Genomic DNA, 16,728 nt, shown 5'->3' with positions numbered 1-16,728 from the left:
CAGTGCAGGGCCCCTTGGTGGCAGGGTTTTTGGATTCCCAGGAGTCCCCCTTGTTAGCCCAGTAGGTGCAGCAGGTTTAGTTCTTGCTTTTCCTGTGCGCGTTGCCTAGGTTATGGCCGGCCGGCGCAGGCGATGATGTCATCATAAGCACTGCTTTTTACAGTGTATCATGCGGAGCTCCTGCCTCCTGTCCTGTGCCGCCCATGGGTTTGAGCCACCCTGCTTAAGGTAAAGTTATTTAAAGTATTTATAGGTCTGCTTTTAACAACCAAAGAGAGAGTGGGAGCTAAGCAAGTTCACCATTGCTGTTTTGTTGCAGTATGTCACTCAACCCTGAAAATCCTGATATTGCTGCTGAATCCAGAGCCTGTTTAACCTGCTTCCAACCTGCTTTAAAGGGAAAGAAGTTTTGCAATGACACTGTACTTGAATTCTTAAAACCTCCTGTGTCCCTATGGATTGTGATCTTGAGGATTCTGATAAGGCTGAGTCTTCCTCTAAAGATGTTTTAGACTGGATTAGGCAAACTGTTGCTCAAGGGATAAATAGGCTGCTGTTCCTAAAAGAGCAAGGGCTTCTACTACAGTAGTAAGGACTGCGATGCAAGTTGCTCTTCTTCTTCAGTTAGAGATTATTTCTTCCTCTGAGGATGATGATGTTGAATCATATGGCTTTGATCATAATCTTGTGTCCACACTTATTAAGGCTGTTAAACAGACTTTGACTCTCCAGGATCCTGCAGCTTCCTCTTCCTCTGCAGTAAGTACCGATACATCAAGTCATTTCACATGCGTAAATCCGCATGCGCAAAAAAAAAACTGCACTACCGCAATGTGTTATTTACCTCGCATTGCGTTAATTAGCCAATAGAAATAATACTAACGCATGATTCACAAACACATATGAAGCGTTAACCTCGCTAAATATCGCATTATATATATATATTAACACCTACTTAAGGTAGGCGGTACTTAAAGGAAATTGTGGTTCCTGAGCTTTTGGCAACACAACATGGACTTTGCAGTAGGATTTTTTCAAGTATGTGTTGGCCCTAGAGTGATGCATCCTCCACTTTTAATGGTTATGTGCGTAATATCATGCGCTAATTTAGCACGCGGCTAAATATATCGCGTGCAGCGCAAAATAACGCACGTGGCGTGAAAGAACGCAAGAAAAAACGCTCATGGCTAGTTTAATAACACAAACAACATCGCTTCTTAATTATTACACGTGTCCTATTAGTGAATGGAGCGTTAAGTTGTAAAAAATTAGAAGTGATAAAATTTTTAACACATGCTATAAATAGCACTTGTTTTATCGACCTTTAGTGAATAGGCCCCTAAGTCTCTTATAGAGGAAGAATGGCAAAAAACTGCTAAGAAGGTGCCTACAGATTCCAAAGTTGCAAAGATTTATCATTTTCCAGATGATGTGGTTCAGAGTTGGGATACTCTTCCAGTTGTTGATGCCCTGGTAGCTCGTCTCTCAAAAAAACGGCTTTGCCAATAGATGATGTGTCATCTTTAAAACACCCTATGGCCTGGAGAATGGAGACTGACCTGAGGAGGCTCTTTTTAGCTACCGGTGCATTATATAGGCCTTCAGTAGCCCAGATCTCTGTAACCAAGGCCATGACTATTTGGTTGGAGAATTTGGAAATGGCTATTGACTCCAGAGCTTCCCGTGACTCAATGAAGGAGATACTTGCTGATTTAAAGAGCCTTGTTCTCCAGGAAGCGGTGATTGACACCACCAAGCTTGTTGCCCACACCACAGCTCTTTCCAGCCTCTAAAAATATCCTTTGTAGACGCTCTTATGAAGGGGGATGCTTGTTTGGTAAATCTTTAGACAAGCTTATCACGAAATCATCCTTTTTACCTCAGAATAAGGGCATTAAGGAGACCTTTCGGAGATCACAGTCAGAAAGGCTGTATAATAGGCACAGAGAAGAGAATACATCATTCAGAGGGAGGGAGGGAGGCAGGGAGCCCTTTTGTTCCCAGCGTTGGCGCTCTGGACAATCCAGTCTGTTCCAGTCCTGAAAGACTAGATTTTCAAGATCTCCCAAGGCTCAGAACAAAACCGCATGAGATGGGGCCTGCTCAGAATCAGGGGTTACATCCAAACTATGGAAGAATATGTACAGCAACTGATCTTGAAAGGAGCAGTCGTCAATGTCCCAGCCCTAGAGAAAACAAAAGGATTTTATTCACCGTTTTTTCTTGTAACAAAGAATACTGGAGATCTTCATCCAATCCTAGATCTCAGGAGATTGAACAAGTTTGTGAGAGTACAGTTCTTCGGGATAGAGTCATTAGCTACCATCAGGCCAACAAAACACTAAAGCATTAGATACAGTACCTCACAGAAGGTTAATGATCAAATTGAGGAATATTGGCCTAGAACATAATATTTGTAATTGGATAGAGAACTGGCTGAAGGATAGATTACAAAGAGTGGTGGTAAATAGAACATTTTCTAATTGGACCAGTGTGGTTAGTGGAGTACCGCAGGGGTCAGTCCTTGGTCCTTTGCTTTTTAACTTGTTTATTAATGACCTGGAGGTGGGCATAGACAGTACTGTTTCTATTTTTGCTGATGACACTAAATTGTGCAAAACTATAAGTTCCAGGCAGGATGCTGCCGCTTTGCAGAGCGATTTGAAAAAATTGGAAAACTGGGCAGCAAACTGGAAAATGAGGTTCAATGTTGATAAGTGCAAAGTTATGCACTTTAGTAGAAATAATATAAATGCGATCTATCTACTGAATGGTAGTTTGTTGGGGGTATCCTTAATGGAGAAGGATCTAGGGGTTTTTGTAGATAACAAGTTGTCTAATTCCAGGCAAGCAAATAAAGTGCTGTCTTGTATAAAAAAGGCCATTGACTCAAGGGGTGAGAACATCATTTTGCCCCTTTATAGGTCCTTTGGTAAGGCCTCACCTTGAGTATGCAGTGCAGTTTTGGGCTCCAGTCCTTAAGAAGGATATTAATGAGCTGGAGAGAGTGCAGAGATGTGCAACTAAACTGGTTAAGGGGATGAAAGATTTAAACTATGAGGTTAGACTGTCGAGGTTGGGGTTGTTTTCTCTGGAAAAGAGGTGCTTGCGAGGGGACATGATTACTCTGTACAAGTACATTAGAGGGGATTATAGGCAGATGGGGGATGTTCTTTTTTCCCATAAAAACAATCAACGCACCAGAGGTCACCCCTTTAGATTAGGTGGAACGGAGCTTCCATTTGAAGCAGCGTAGGTGGTTTTTCACAGTGCGGGCAGTGAGGATGTGGAATGCCCTTCCTAGTGATGTGGTAATGGCAGATTCTGTTAATGCCTTTAAGAGGGGCCTGGATGAGTTCTTGAACAATCAGAATAACCAAGGCTATTGTGATACTAATATCTACAGTTAGTATTAGTGGTTGTATATATAGCTTATGTATGTGAGTGTATAGATTGGTAGGTGTGGGTTGTGTGTGCTGGGTTTACTTGGATGGGTTGAACTTGATGGACTCTGGTCTTTTTTCAACCCTATGTAACTATGTAACTAACTATGTAACTATTTGCATGATCTCTTTCTGGTGGCCGGGTCCAGAGACCAAGCGGTGAGGAATCGTGATCTGACGATATGCAAGCTCAAAGAATTTGGTTTGTTAATAAACCACAAGAAGAGCAATCTTATTCCTTCTCAAACTCTAGTGTTTTTAGGGGCTCTCATAGACACAAAGAACAACTTAATAAGATTAAGCCTGGAGAGAATTGTGAAATTGGAAACAGAGATTTACAGAGTTTGTTTGCAGACTCAGATCATTGCAAGGCACATAATGAAAATTCTGGGTTTGATGGAGTCCCACATTGGCCTAGTCAAGTGGGCCAGGTGGAAGATGAGGCCACTACAGTTCCAGTTCCTGAGTCTGTGGGATCGGAGTCTAGATGAACAAGAACCTGAACCTGTTTGTGGTCCCAGCAGGCAGTCATAAGGGACAGGCAGCTACTACCAAAACCATTGGACATCGGATTGTCACCACTATAATGTCAGCCTACAAAGAACAGGGTTGTGCTATGCCAGAAGGGGTGAGGGCTCACTCAACCAGGGGTATGGCCACCTCCTGGGCAGCGGCGGCACAGGCAGCTCCGGAGTCGATTTGCAAAGCAGCAACTTGGAGCTCTTCCAATACTTTTCTCAGACATTACAAACTTGATATTTTGTCACATAGTGAATCTTTATTTGGCCAAAAAGTTTTAAAGGCTGTTTCTTCATGATTAAATAATTTGATGCATCAATTTTTATTAGTGTGATTAATTCTTCCCCCCCCCTATTATTATTGCTCTGGTATTTACCCCAGGATTTTTGAGATGATATGAAGGGATGGCCAGGAAAAGAGAAAATTGTTTAATACTTACCGTAATTTTCTTTTCCTGGCCATCCCCGCAGTAGCATCTCCCCAACCCTTCTATGCTCTAACCATGTGTTTTGTGTTAAAACACATGGAGAAGGAAAGGGGAGGGACTTTATAGGGGCAAATCTGTGTTTTTCCTTCTGTCATCATTGCGGGAGGAGGGAATACCCTGAGGTTTTTGAGATGCTACTATGGGGATGGCCAGGAAAAGAAAATTTACGAAAAATTACGGTAAGTATGAAACAATTTTCTATTATATAGTAGTTCAAAGGAGCCGTACTCACAGATCTAATGCAAACAAAGAATGTTTATTCAAAAGTGAAACTGATGTTTTGGCTGCTCCCACAATCTCTCCAAGTAACAAAAACACACCATCCCCCAAGATAAGCTCTCAGTGGTGCCAAAAACACAGCATGACATCAAAATGTGTAATCCCCCCCCCCCTAGGACACATCACAGTGCATTACATGACAATAATATATGTGTAGAAACAATCAAAAATTAAAGTAAAATATATTGTGGGCAAAGAAATTTAGAAATTTAGTATGGAGGCACACGGAACTGCAACTCACACCTAATTGAGGGATTTGTATGAATAAAGCAAAACAGAAAAAAAGCTCAATTAGTAATCCTGCTGCTCATTCAGTACAGATCAGCTTGCTGAATCTGCTCATTATAGCGATAGTGTGGCATTAGGATGGCTAGTCAATTCCCATAGGCATCAAATCCACATGTTATTAGAGAGGTTAGTCAGAAATGTGTAATAGATTATATATTGTTCTTTATGGGCTATGGGCTGGTTCACTTAGAAACGAAGGAACACAGTATGTGCCCTATTAGTCAGCATAGCATTCCAATTATGCCTACTAAATTTAATATATAGATGGAGTATAGCACCCATTATAGAAGTATGTATTGGCCAACACAAAAGTAGGAATATAAAAAAAAATAAAATTATATATATATATATATATATAGAAAATAATCATCTGTGGCCAGCACACCCTTCAATGTTTCATCAAAAAATTTTTTATTGCAGATATATTGTTAAAACCAACGTTTCGGTCCTTGTTAGGACCTTTCTCAAGGATAAAAAACAATAGTGCATCACATCACATCTAAATACTTGTGTACCCTAGCATGTGAAATTAGGTGCCCAATCCCCATTCTCTGACCATTATGTAATTAACCAATGTGGTTACTTGTGTACAAATTTGAATAGTCCAATGTGTGGCCATTATTTGTGCATGTGTATATCCATTCTAAAATATATATATATATCTCTTATTATATCATGACCTAAGTGATTCTATAAAATATCAAACAAAGTGCAATAATCGCATATCATAAATAATTGCATGATATAAAATATTTGTTACAAATAATTTGTTATAAATAATCAAAGTGTAATGCCATAAAATACAATTATAAAGTGCAGTGTACATTCTCACCATACGGTGTCACTAGTGCATCAATGACCTCAAATAGTGTCCATGTTAAAAAGTTCCAATTAAAGTCCAAAGTAGGCAAAAGACCAAAATTCAGTTACTCAAGGGGAAGAAATTTGAAAGAAATTTTGAGCCCCACTGACCCAAGGGATAAATATGTAACACGAAGTCACACACATTTCCTAAGCCCACGCCCCAGTGCACAGGGTGTGTGATGTGCAATTGTCTAATATTGGGGACGCAGTTCACACATCCACATACTGGAAAAACATATAGGATCAGGCAACGTATGACATGTGAATCGGCCAATGTGGTATACATCATAAAATGTCCATGCGGACTACTATACTGTGGCAAGACTGTCAGGCAATTAAAGGAAAGAATAGGCATGCACCGAGCAAGCATTAGGGCCGCCCTAGATCCAGAGCGGGTGACTAAAATAAAAAAAATGGAGGAACACAAGCAAGATATTGCCCAGCAACCAGTTGCTAAGCACTGGGCTGAGGCAAAGCACGATGCCTCCTCCTTTCGGCGCATGCCGATAGAGCAGATTGAGCTACATCCGAGGGGAGGCGACAGTGGTAAAAAGCTTCTCAAGAGGGAGGCCTTTTGGATCAGTGAATTAAATTGCGTGTATCCGCAAGGGTTAAATGGAAGTTTAAATTTGAGTTGTTTTCTTACATAGATTAGCAAGTCTCAAAATATTGATCAGAGATGTGTTCTGTATATAACTTTGTAGTATTTCTTGAATGTGTCATATATGATTTTATTGATATACATTTTTTGAGATGGTATAATAAAAAGATTTTTTTCTACAGGTATCTCATGAATGAACTTTTTAACATGGACACTATTTGAGGTCATTGATGCACTAGTGACACCGTATGGTGAGAATGTACACTGCACTTTATAATTGTATTTTATGGCATTACACTTTGATTATTTATAACAAATTATTTGTAACAAATATTTTATATCATGCAATTATTTATGATATGCGATTATTGCACTTTGTTTGATATTTTATAGAATCACTTAGGTCATGATATAATAAGAGATATATATATATATATTTTTTAGAATGGATATACACATGCACAAATAATGGCCACACATTGGACTATTCAAATTTGTACACAAGTAACCATATTGGTTAATTACATAATGGTCAGAGAATGGGGATTGGGCACCTAATTTCACATGCTAGGGTACACAGGTATTTAGATATGATGTGATGCACTATTGTTTTTTATCCTTGAGAAAGGTCCTAACAAGGACCGAAACGTTGGTTTTAACAATATATCTGCAATAAAAATTTTTTTGATGAAACATTGAAGGGTGTGCTGGCCACAGATGATTATTTTCTATGCATACATAATTTTGGCTAAGCACCCCGCAGAATATTGAGCCTTGGAGTGCAGACACCATTTGGATTGATATATATATATATATATATATATATATATAAACACAGTATATACACACACACAAAGTGTTATAGAGAGAGGTCCTAAAAATGTGACAGAAATGTGTGTGCCAAATCCTATATATATATATATATATATATATATACTGTATATATTTATATATACTGTATATATTTATATAAAAAATTTATTTGTAGATTATAACAAGGACTGACATTTCGGCTGGTGTCCCAGCTTTGAGAAAAGCTGGGACACCAGCCGAAACGTCAGTCCTTGTTATAATCTACAAATAAATTTTTTCTACATAAGTCCTGTGTGGAGCGGCCTGTTCTTATGAAGTTCTATACAATTTTGTGAAGACTGCACCCAGGCATCTTTTGACTCTCTGTTATCGTGAGTGCCTTTTAATATGAACTTTATATATATACATACAGGACTCGGCACACACATTTCTGTCACATTTTTAGGACCTCTCTCTTTAACGCTTTGTGTGTGTGTGTATACTGTGTGTGTGTGTATATATATATATATATAATTTTATATATAAAATGACCTTCTAGAGCAGGCACTCACGTTGATTTAGCCAAAGAATGCCGGGGTGCAGTATTGAAACTCAGGATAACATGCTCAGGAATGAATGCCACACTCGCATGACTTAGTAGAAAATAAAAAGTTTGTTTATTATTCCAGATGTCACACCAACGTTTCCTAACGTGGAGGGTCAGGATTTGCGCTACTGGTGTCTTAGTTTTTATAGCAATGCGATGTCCTCGCTACCACCACTCCCCAATAGACAGCTTCCACAGGCCTGCTACAGATACCGCTTTATTTTCCCACCTGGATTATGAACTATATCTTGCTCGATGTGTAAGTTGCAGTTCAGGCATAACAGGTTACTCTTATTTATTTGCACTTTACTTTTATTTATCTGCACTTTTCTTTTCCTTATCTCTTTACTGGCATGAGACAGCAACGTTCTCTAGTTTCACAAGTTTTTTCACATTATATTGATTTATACATTTGTGCATGAGTGGGGGAGATTACTGTGACATCATTAACTGAATTTTGGCACCAGACTGGGTTTATGAGTAGGGTTGTTTGTACTGTTTGTTCACTTTGAAAAAGGCTGTGGAGATGCCAAAATGTTAGTCTGACGTTTGGAATAATAAACAAACATTTTATTTTCTACTAAGTCCTGGAGTGCGGCATTTATTCCTGAGCATATACAGTATATATCTATATATATATATATATATATATATATATATATATATATAGTCGGACAGAAATGGGCCACTTCACACAGGACTTATAACAAAATTAACTAAAAAATAACAAAATTAAATTAGGTATAAACTAAGGAACTGACGTTTAGGCTACTCCTGCAGCCTTTTTCAAAGTTAACAAACAAGTGCTACAACCAAACCTAATTACAAAGTGTGGCGGGAAATCACAAAAAGTGATGTAAAGCTGGCCATACACGCACCGATAATATTGTATGAAACCTCGTTTCATGCGATATTCGGTGTGTGTATGGCAAGTCGGCGAGTTGACTGGTATCGCAGGAGGCTGCTGATATCGGTCGACTCGCCAATCGGCCAGGTCAAAAGATTTTGATCGGGCGCCATAGAAGGCGCCTGAGCAAAATCTGCCGTCAGGGCTGAATATGCAGAAGGAGGTAGAAATCCTATTGTTTCTACCTCCTTATCTGTTGTTTCAGCCCTGAAGGTTAGTGGCGGGTCTGACCATCGGTCGCACGAAAGATCGCAGATCGCCACGTGTGTGGCCACCTTAAATGTATGACATTTCCAATCAGTGATATATACAAAAACAATGAAAAATAAAAGCAAAAGATGTGACAAAGGTATTGAACATAACAGCATGTTGCACTAATGTTATATAAACACTAAATAAAAAAAAAATTCATTTCCATATGTCTACATACTTTACATCGAGCTCGAATTTAGCAATATAAAGTCAATAACAAAACCATTAAAACTATAGGTTATCATAATACTTTATTTTATATTTTATGCTCAGACCAGGAGTGAAAAATGATAAAGAAATGATAATTACCGTACATGGAAGACATCGGCCGGTGGGACCAGTTGCTCCGGGATCAGTGACATGTGTACTTATTGTATATCATGGAGCCCAGAGTTAATTATCATGGCGGATCTCTAGGTACTACTAGAGTTTGCAAAGTCAGCGCACCCCCTTGTATTTATCCATTTTGCGTAGTTCGCAGGGGGAACAGCCAGTCACGGCAATGCATTGTCAAACTGAAGAATAGGTGCATCACACATGTAAACCACAGATACAGCTGTTCTGGGCTAGTCTCAATGGGATTCGGCCCATACTGGTTATATACATCACGCAACCCACCACAGGAAAGATAGGTCTTGCTCCATTTACATCATCTGCGGCTGCAAGAAACAGGAGTATAGACTGTCATGCAGCCCATCCGATCCATTCAATCAAAAATTCATACTTATCATTTCGAGGTCACAAGAGATCGGTCTAGCTCCTTTTACAGCAACTGCGGCTGCGAAAGACAGGAGTCTAGAATGTAATTTAAACTAATTCCGCCCATTCTATAACAAACTTCCCACTGCCGTGAGCCGATCATCGGTCTACGGAGTAGTATGCTATTCCTAGGGCTTGCTCAATGAACGGATACTTAGTGCAGGGGCTGGGCAACAATTGCTCCATTGAGGGTTGGTATTGGTAGGTGCATGAACATCAAAAATAGAGAAAAAAAAAATAAAAAAGGTAATGAAAATGAACAATAATAAAAAATTAACAAAAATCAAAACCGATTACATTAGGTGCCTACTAGCCACCGGTAGTATTGTACACAACCTGGTCAGGGATATGGTACTGTAACAGTGGGGAATGAAACCAATCAGAAAACCCAAGTGTGAGTGAATAAACCAACGGGTCAAGGGAGAAAAAGGATAATTTAGTACACAAACATAAGATACATGTGAGTGCGCTACAAAGTAAAAGTAGCCAAGAGATGAAGCAAAAGAGTAACATTAGACATAAACAGAATATAATATCACTTGCAATGCAACCTAAGTTACAATAGTTTCAATGTATGTTATTGCTTGCGAGTTGCAAAAGGGGGGATTCAAAGAACATGACACCAACTAACATAAAGTTCATATACACTGTATTATCACAAGTCAATTAAAAACCTAACGAAACATTAGACTGGACTCAATATTGCGACCACTGTTCCATTATGTTAGAAGTCACTGCAGGTCCTGTTCATGGAGTTAGACCAAAAGATCACGGTAGATAGAATGATGAATATGAGACCAGTTCATTTAAGTCCATGGGATCTAATGTATTGAGTTTATGGATCCAGCGGAGTTCCAACTGGAGTAACAATCAGGAATTGGTGTGCAAGTGGGGTATCAGCCTTACCACTATCAAGAGCCTGTCTGATCGCTGATCGATGGTTGGCCATACGATCGCGAAACATGTTGATTGTTTTGCCAATGTAGAATAAACCACAGGGACATTTAATGAAATAAATAATGTATTTAGATGTGCAGGTCAGTCTGATGAAGAAAGTCTTGCCCATGTGGGGATGGATGAAACTAGGACCTGTAATCAGATTCCCGCAGGTGGTGCAAGAGGGACACATAACAACCCAATCTCATGGTGTTAAGCCAGGTGGTTGTTTTCTCAGTCTGACAGCAGTGTATAGGGTCCATTTTGACTAGCAGGTCCCTCAAGCTTCTTCTCCGTCTGTAAGCAATTCATGGGGTTCTAAAAATGGGAGGTAAAGTTTTGTCTTTTGCCAATACTGACCAGTGATTAAAAATAGTGAATAAACGGTTTCTTATCCAGTGTGTATGTATTCAAGAATGTCAGTTGATCAGAATTGGATCTCATCTTCCTTTGGGTGTTACCATGGAGTATAGCCTCCCGGTTTAAACCCAAGGCTTTTGCAGATAAGGAGGTCCTGATGATCATAACCCCTATCACAGAAATGCTTGATGAGTTCATCCAGTTGTATGAAGAGTTGAGCATGGTCGGAATTGTTTCTGACCATGCGGACCATTTGTGAGTAGGAGATGCTCCTCAATAAATGTGGAGGGTGGCAAGAAGAATGATGCAAAAGAGTGTTCCAATCTGTTTCCATGCTGGTGCCGCTAGTCTGAAGGAAGTATGATTTTTCAAATTTGAAATAATTAAGAGTTAGGCAAAACTGCAGTAATTGTAGTAGAAACTCCATGGGCGGTCTATGTGGATCAAGATTACTTGTAAGGATCCTCTCTCACCACCCTAAGACCCTCAGAGGTAGGAATGACCATGTAAAGGGATGGGTCCATGGTACCTAATATAGCATTTGGGGGTAGTGGAGTAGCCTGAAAAATCTTTTTAAGAAAATCCCCAGAGTCCTTAATGTACGAGGGGGAATTTTGTACCAGGGGCTGTCAATAATGATCCACAAATGTGGCTAAAGGTTGTAGTACTGATCCCCTGGCGCTCACTATAGGACGACCCGGTGGCTTAGTTTGGGTTTTATGGATCTTGGGTAACGTGTACGGACCCTATACACTGCTATCAGACTGAGAAAACGACCACCTGGCTTAACACCACAAGATTGGGTTGTTATAAGTGTCCCTCTTGCACCACCTGCGTGAATCTGATTACAGGTCCTAGTTTCAACCATCCCCACATGGGCAAGACTTTCTTCATCAGACCTGCACATCTAAATACATTATTTATTTCATTAAATGTCCCTGTGGTTTATTCTACATTGGCAAAACAATCACCACGTTTTGCGATCGTATGGCCAACCATCGATCAGCGATCAGACAGGCTCTTGATAGTGGTAAGGCTGATACCCCACTTGCACACCAATTCCTGGTTCACCAACATTCATAGGCCAGCTTATGGAGCACGGTTATTGATTACGTTGCCCCTCCGATTAAAGGTGGAAATTCAAGAATGATTGTTACTTCAATTGGAACTCCGCTGGATCCACAAACTCAATACGTTAAATCCCATGGGCTTAAATGAACCGGTGTCATATTCATCATTCTATCTACCGTGATCTTTTGGTGCTCCATGAACAGGACCTGCAGTGACTTCTAACATAATGGAACAGAAGTTGCAATATTGGGTCCAGTCTAATGTTTTCGTTTTTAATTGAACTTGTGAGTATACTAGCACAGTAGTCTAATAACACAGTGTATATAAACTTTATGTTAGTCGGTGTACCTTTAATATCTAAAACAATATTAAGCAGATTGTTCTGGTACCTTGTGTCATGTTCTTTGAATCCCCCCTTTTGCAACTTGCAAGCAATAACATACATTGTAACTATTGTAACTTAGGTTTCATTGCAAGTGATATTATATTCTGTTTATGTTTAATGTTACTCTTTTGCTTTATCTCTTGGCTACTTTTACTTTGTAGTGCACTCACATGTATCTTATGTTTGTGTACTAAGTTACCCTTTTTCTCCCTCAGTTCACCCATTGGTTTATTCACTCACACTTGGGTTTTCTGATTGGTTTCATTCCCCACTGTTACAGTACCATATCCCTGACCAGGTTGTGTACAATACTACTGGTGGATAGTAGGCACCTAATGCAATCGGTTTTGATTTTTGTTCATTTTTTATTTTCATTACCTTTTATTTATTTTTTTCTCTATTTTTGATGTTCATGCACCTACCCATACCAACCCTCAATGGAGCAATTGTTGCCCAGCCCCTGCACTAAGTATCCATTCATTGAGCAAGCCCTAGGAACAGCAAACTACTCCGTGGACCGATGATCGGCTCACGGCAGTGGGAAGTTTGTTATAGAATGGGTGGAATTAGTTTCAATTACATTCTAGACTCCTGTCTTTCGCAGCTGCAGTTGCTGTAAAAGGAGCTAGACCGATCTCTCGTGACCTTGAAATAATAAGTATGAATTTTTGATTGAACAGATCAGATGGGCTGCATGACAGTCTATACTCCTGTTTCTGGCAGCCGCAGATGCTGTAAATGGAGCAAGACCTATCTTTCCTGTGGTGGGTTGCGTGATGTATATAACCAATATGGGCCGATTCCCATTGAGACTAGCCCAGAACAGCTGTATCTGCGGTTTACATGTGTGATGCACCTATACTTCAATTTGACAACGCACTGCCGTGGCTGGTTGTTCCCCCTGAGAACTATGCAAAATGGATACATACAAGGGGGTGTGCAAACTCTAGTAGTATCTAGGGACCCACCACGATAATTAACTCTGGGCTCCTCGATATACAACAAGTACACATGTCACTGATCCCAGAGCAACTGGACCCACATCCCGATGTCTTCCGTGTACGGTAATTATCATTTCTTTATAATTTTTCACTCCTGGTCGGAGGATATTCGTTCTGCACTTAAGGCTTTTCCGTGTCTCTTTTCTTTCTCTATATTTGTCTTGTACTGTACTTCTACGGTAATGTGGTTTTTAAATATACTGACCCGGCGTTACTACGATACTGTTGTCCTAGATACAAATCGCTATTGATTAATTCGGACTGTGCAACTTACTATTGATTCACTCACCTCTGAGCATAAAATAAGTGGGTATGTATTATGATAACCAATAGTTCTAATGGTTTTGTTATCGACTTTATATTGCTAAACTCGGGCTCGAAGTAAAGAATGTAGACATATGGAAATTAAGATTTTTTTTATTTAGTGTTTATATAACATTAGTGCAACATGCTGTTATGTTCAATACCTTTGTCACATCTTTTGTTTTTATTTTTCATTGTTTTATTTGCACTTTGTTTGTATATATAACTGATTGGAAATGTCATACATTTACGTCACTCTTTGTGATTTCCCACCACACTTTGTATTTAGGTTTGGTTGTAGAACTTGTTTGTTAACTTTGATAAAGGCTGCAGGAGTAGCGAAATGTCAGTTCCTTAGTTTATACCTAATAAATTATTTAATTTTGTTATCAGTCCTGTGTGAAGTGGCCAATTTCTGTCCAACTATTTACACCTGTGAGGACTGCACACAGGCATCTACGGTTGTTTCTTTCGTGAGTGCCGACCCGTGTGACCTTCTATATATATATATATATATATACACACACACGTACACATATATATATATGTATAACAATTGAAGAATTGGCAAAACATAGCAAACAGATTAAGGCTTTGCTGTATAAAAACTGTTTACCAGCTCATGGCTTAAAGGAACAGTAACACCAAAAAGTGAAAGTGTATAAAAGTATCTAAAATATAATGTGCTGCTGCCCTGCACTGGTAAAAGTTGTGTGTTTACTTCAGAAAGTCTACTGTAATTTATATAAATAAGCTGCTATGTAGCCATGGGGGCAGCCATTCAAAGGAGAAAAGGCACAGGCACATAGCAGATAACAGATAAAACACTATTGTATTCTACAGAACTTATCTGTTATCTGCTATGTAACCTGTGCCTTTTCTCCTTTTTTCCATCTTGAATGGCTGTCCCCATGTCTACACAGCAGCTTATTATATAAATTATAGTAGTGTTACTGTAGCAAACACATCAGTTTTACCAGTGCAGGGCAACAGTGCATTATATTTTTATTACTTTAAAGCTGTTTCATTTTTTGGAGTTACTGTTCCTTTAATGAATTACCTTAGTGTCTGTCCTTCTTGATCTTCTGTGTGTGACTCCTCTGCAACAACTGGCACTGGTGCTGAGATAGCAGCAGAAGATGGTGTTTCTGCAGTTTCCCTAAAATAGTCGAAAGCAGGGTTTAGGTATTGTGTTCAGGTTAAGTTTTTACTTTGACAACAGTTCCCTTGCTACTCAAAACCCATTTAAAAAAAAAAAATGTAAGTGACCTGCATAGGAAAACATTCAATCAAAATCTCAAAGACATTAGAAAAATAGATGCTGAGAAAAAAGTGAGGCCTACACACCTGGGTTTGTTCATAATGAAGAACCCCTTATTCTCCAAAAATTCGGAGAATTCTGCAGGGGACGTTAGATTTTGGATATCATTATAATTAAATAATGTTGCCTTCTCAGCAATGTGCCACAGACGTCTCCTGGCAGTATCTTCAACTTTTTTGATTTCCACTGGTGAGCTCAATTTCATGCAATAATTTTTGAGATGATGGGTTAGAAACTTGTCTACCTTCAAACAATATGGGCACACCAGCGCAACTTGATTCTGCCTAAAATAAAATTTGGTATGTAAGAAAGGAATATAAAATGATGGGTGGGGGGGTTGAAACAACAAGTATAACAAAACTGGAAGACAGGAAAGAAACTAGAAGTAAGAGAAGCCAAGAAGAAAGGGGTAAAATTGCAGAGAAGAGATATCACTTATATTGCTATCATTTGGGATATCTCTAAATGTTGTTTTCTTATTCTTGAGTGGGATGTGCATGGTTCATCCCTTCTACAAAAATAATGTTTCATAAAAACACCTCTTTGTGACTTTCAATTTAAAACTTTGAGCCTTCTGAGTCATTTACAGCTTCCAAAGATCTTGTGGATGTTTTATTACTTCTTTAGAGAAAAGTCAGAAATGGAAGAGGCATAAAGACACCTCAGAGAAAGAGGAGACAGAAGACAAAGACTGGAAGCCAAGAATAAGAAACGGGTGAAATGGCAGAGAAGAGATATCACATACATTGCTTTCATTCAGGATATCTCTAGATGTTAGTTTCTTATTCTTGAGTGGGATGTGCATGGTTCATCCCATCTACAAAAATAATGTTTCAAAAAAACATTTTAGAGAAAAACTACAGAAAAAAAATAGGAGACAAAAGGTATTGGGAAGGAAGGAGTGGAGGGATATGGCATACTCGACTTCGTCTTCATGGTCCTTTGGGTCATCGCATCTAGAAAAGAATGTTAAAAGACACATTTTTAGAGAGACAGACCATGGAGAAAGGAGAAAAAGGGGCTGGGAAGGATGGACTGCAAGGGGAGACATACTCGACTTGGTGGTCCTCGTGGCGACTTTTAATTTCTTCTGAATCATGTACAGCTTCCAAAGATCTTGTGGATGTTTTATTCCATCTTTAAAAAGAGAGATTGAGAGAAAAGTCAGCAATGCAAGGGGTACAAAGACACCACAGAGAAAGAGGAGACAGAAAAAAAGGGATTGCAGGGGAGGCATACTGGACTTCTTGTTTGTCACATTCACTTTTAATAGATATTATTGTAGGCTCTTCACTAGCAGTCATGGATTCTATACATCTGTAACCCCATAAGTGCCACAGATTGTTTGATCTACTATCTGTGGATAAAAGGAATGAGGTGCTACAGATCATAGATTCTACTTTCTGCAGCCCTTCTGGGTTTGTGCCAACATGTTCTGCAGCACTGTACAATAAGTGGGTTTCATACTGTACATTGGACATACAGAGTAACATATAAAGCAATCAATAACAGGTACAAGAGGTGAAGAGAGCCCTGCCCAAAAGAGCTTACAA

The sequence above is a fragment of the Xenopus tropicalis genome, chromosome 7 (assembly GCF_000004195.4).
Source record: "Xenopus tropicalis strain Nigerian chromosome 7, UCB_Xtro_10.0, whole genome shotgun sequence".
Lineage (NCBI taxonomy): Eukaryota > Metazoa > Chordata > Amphibia > Anura > Pipidae > Xenopus > Xenopus tropicalis.
This window is presented reverse-complemented; position numbering follows the sequence as displayed.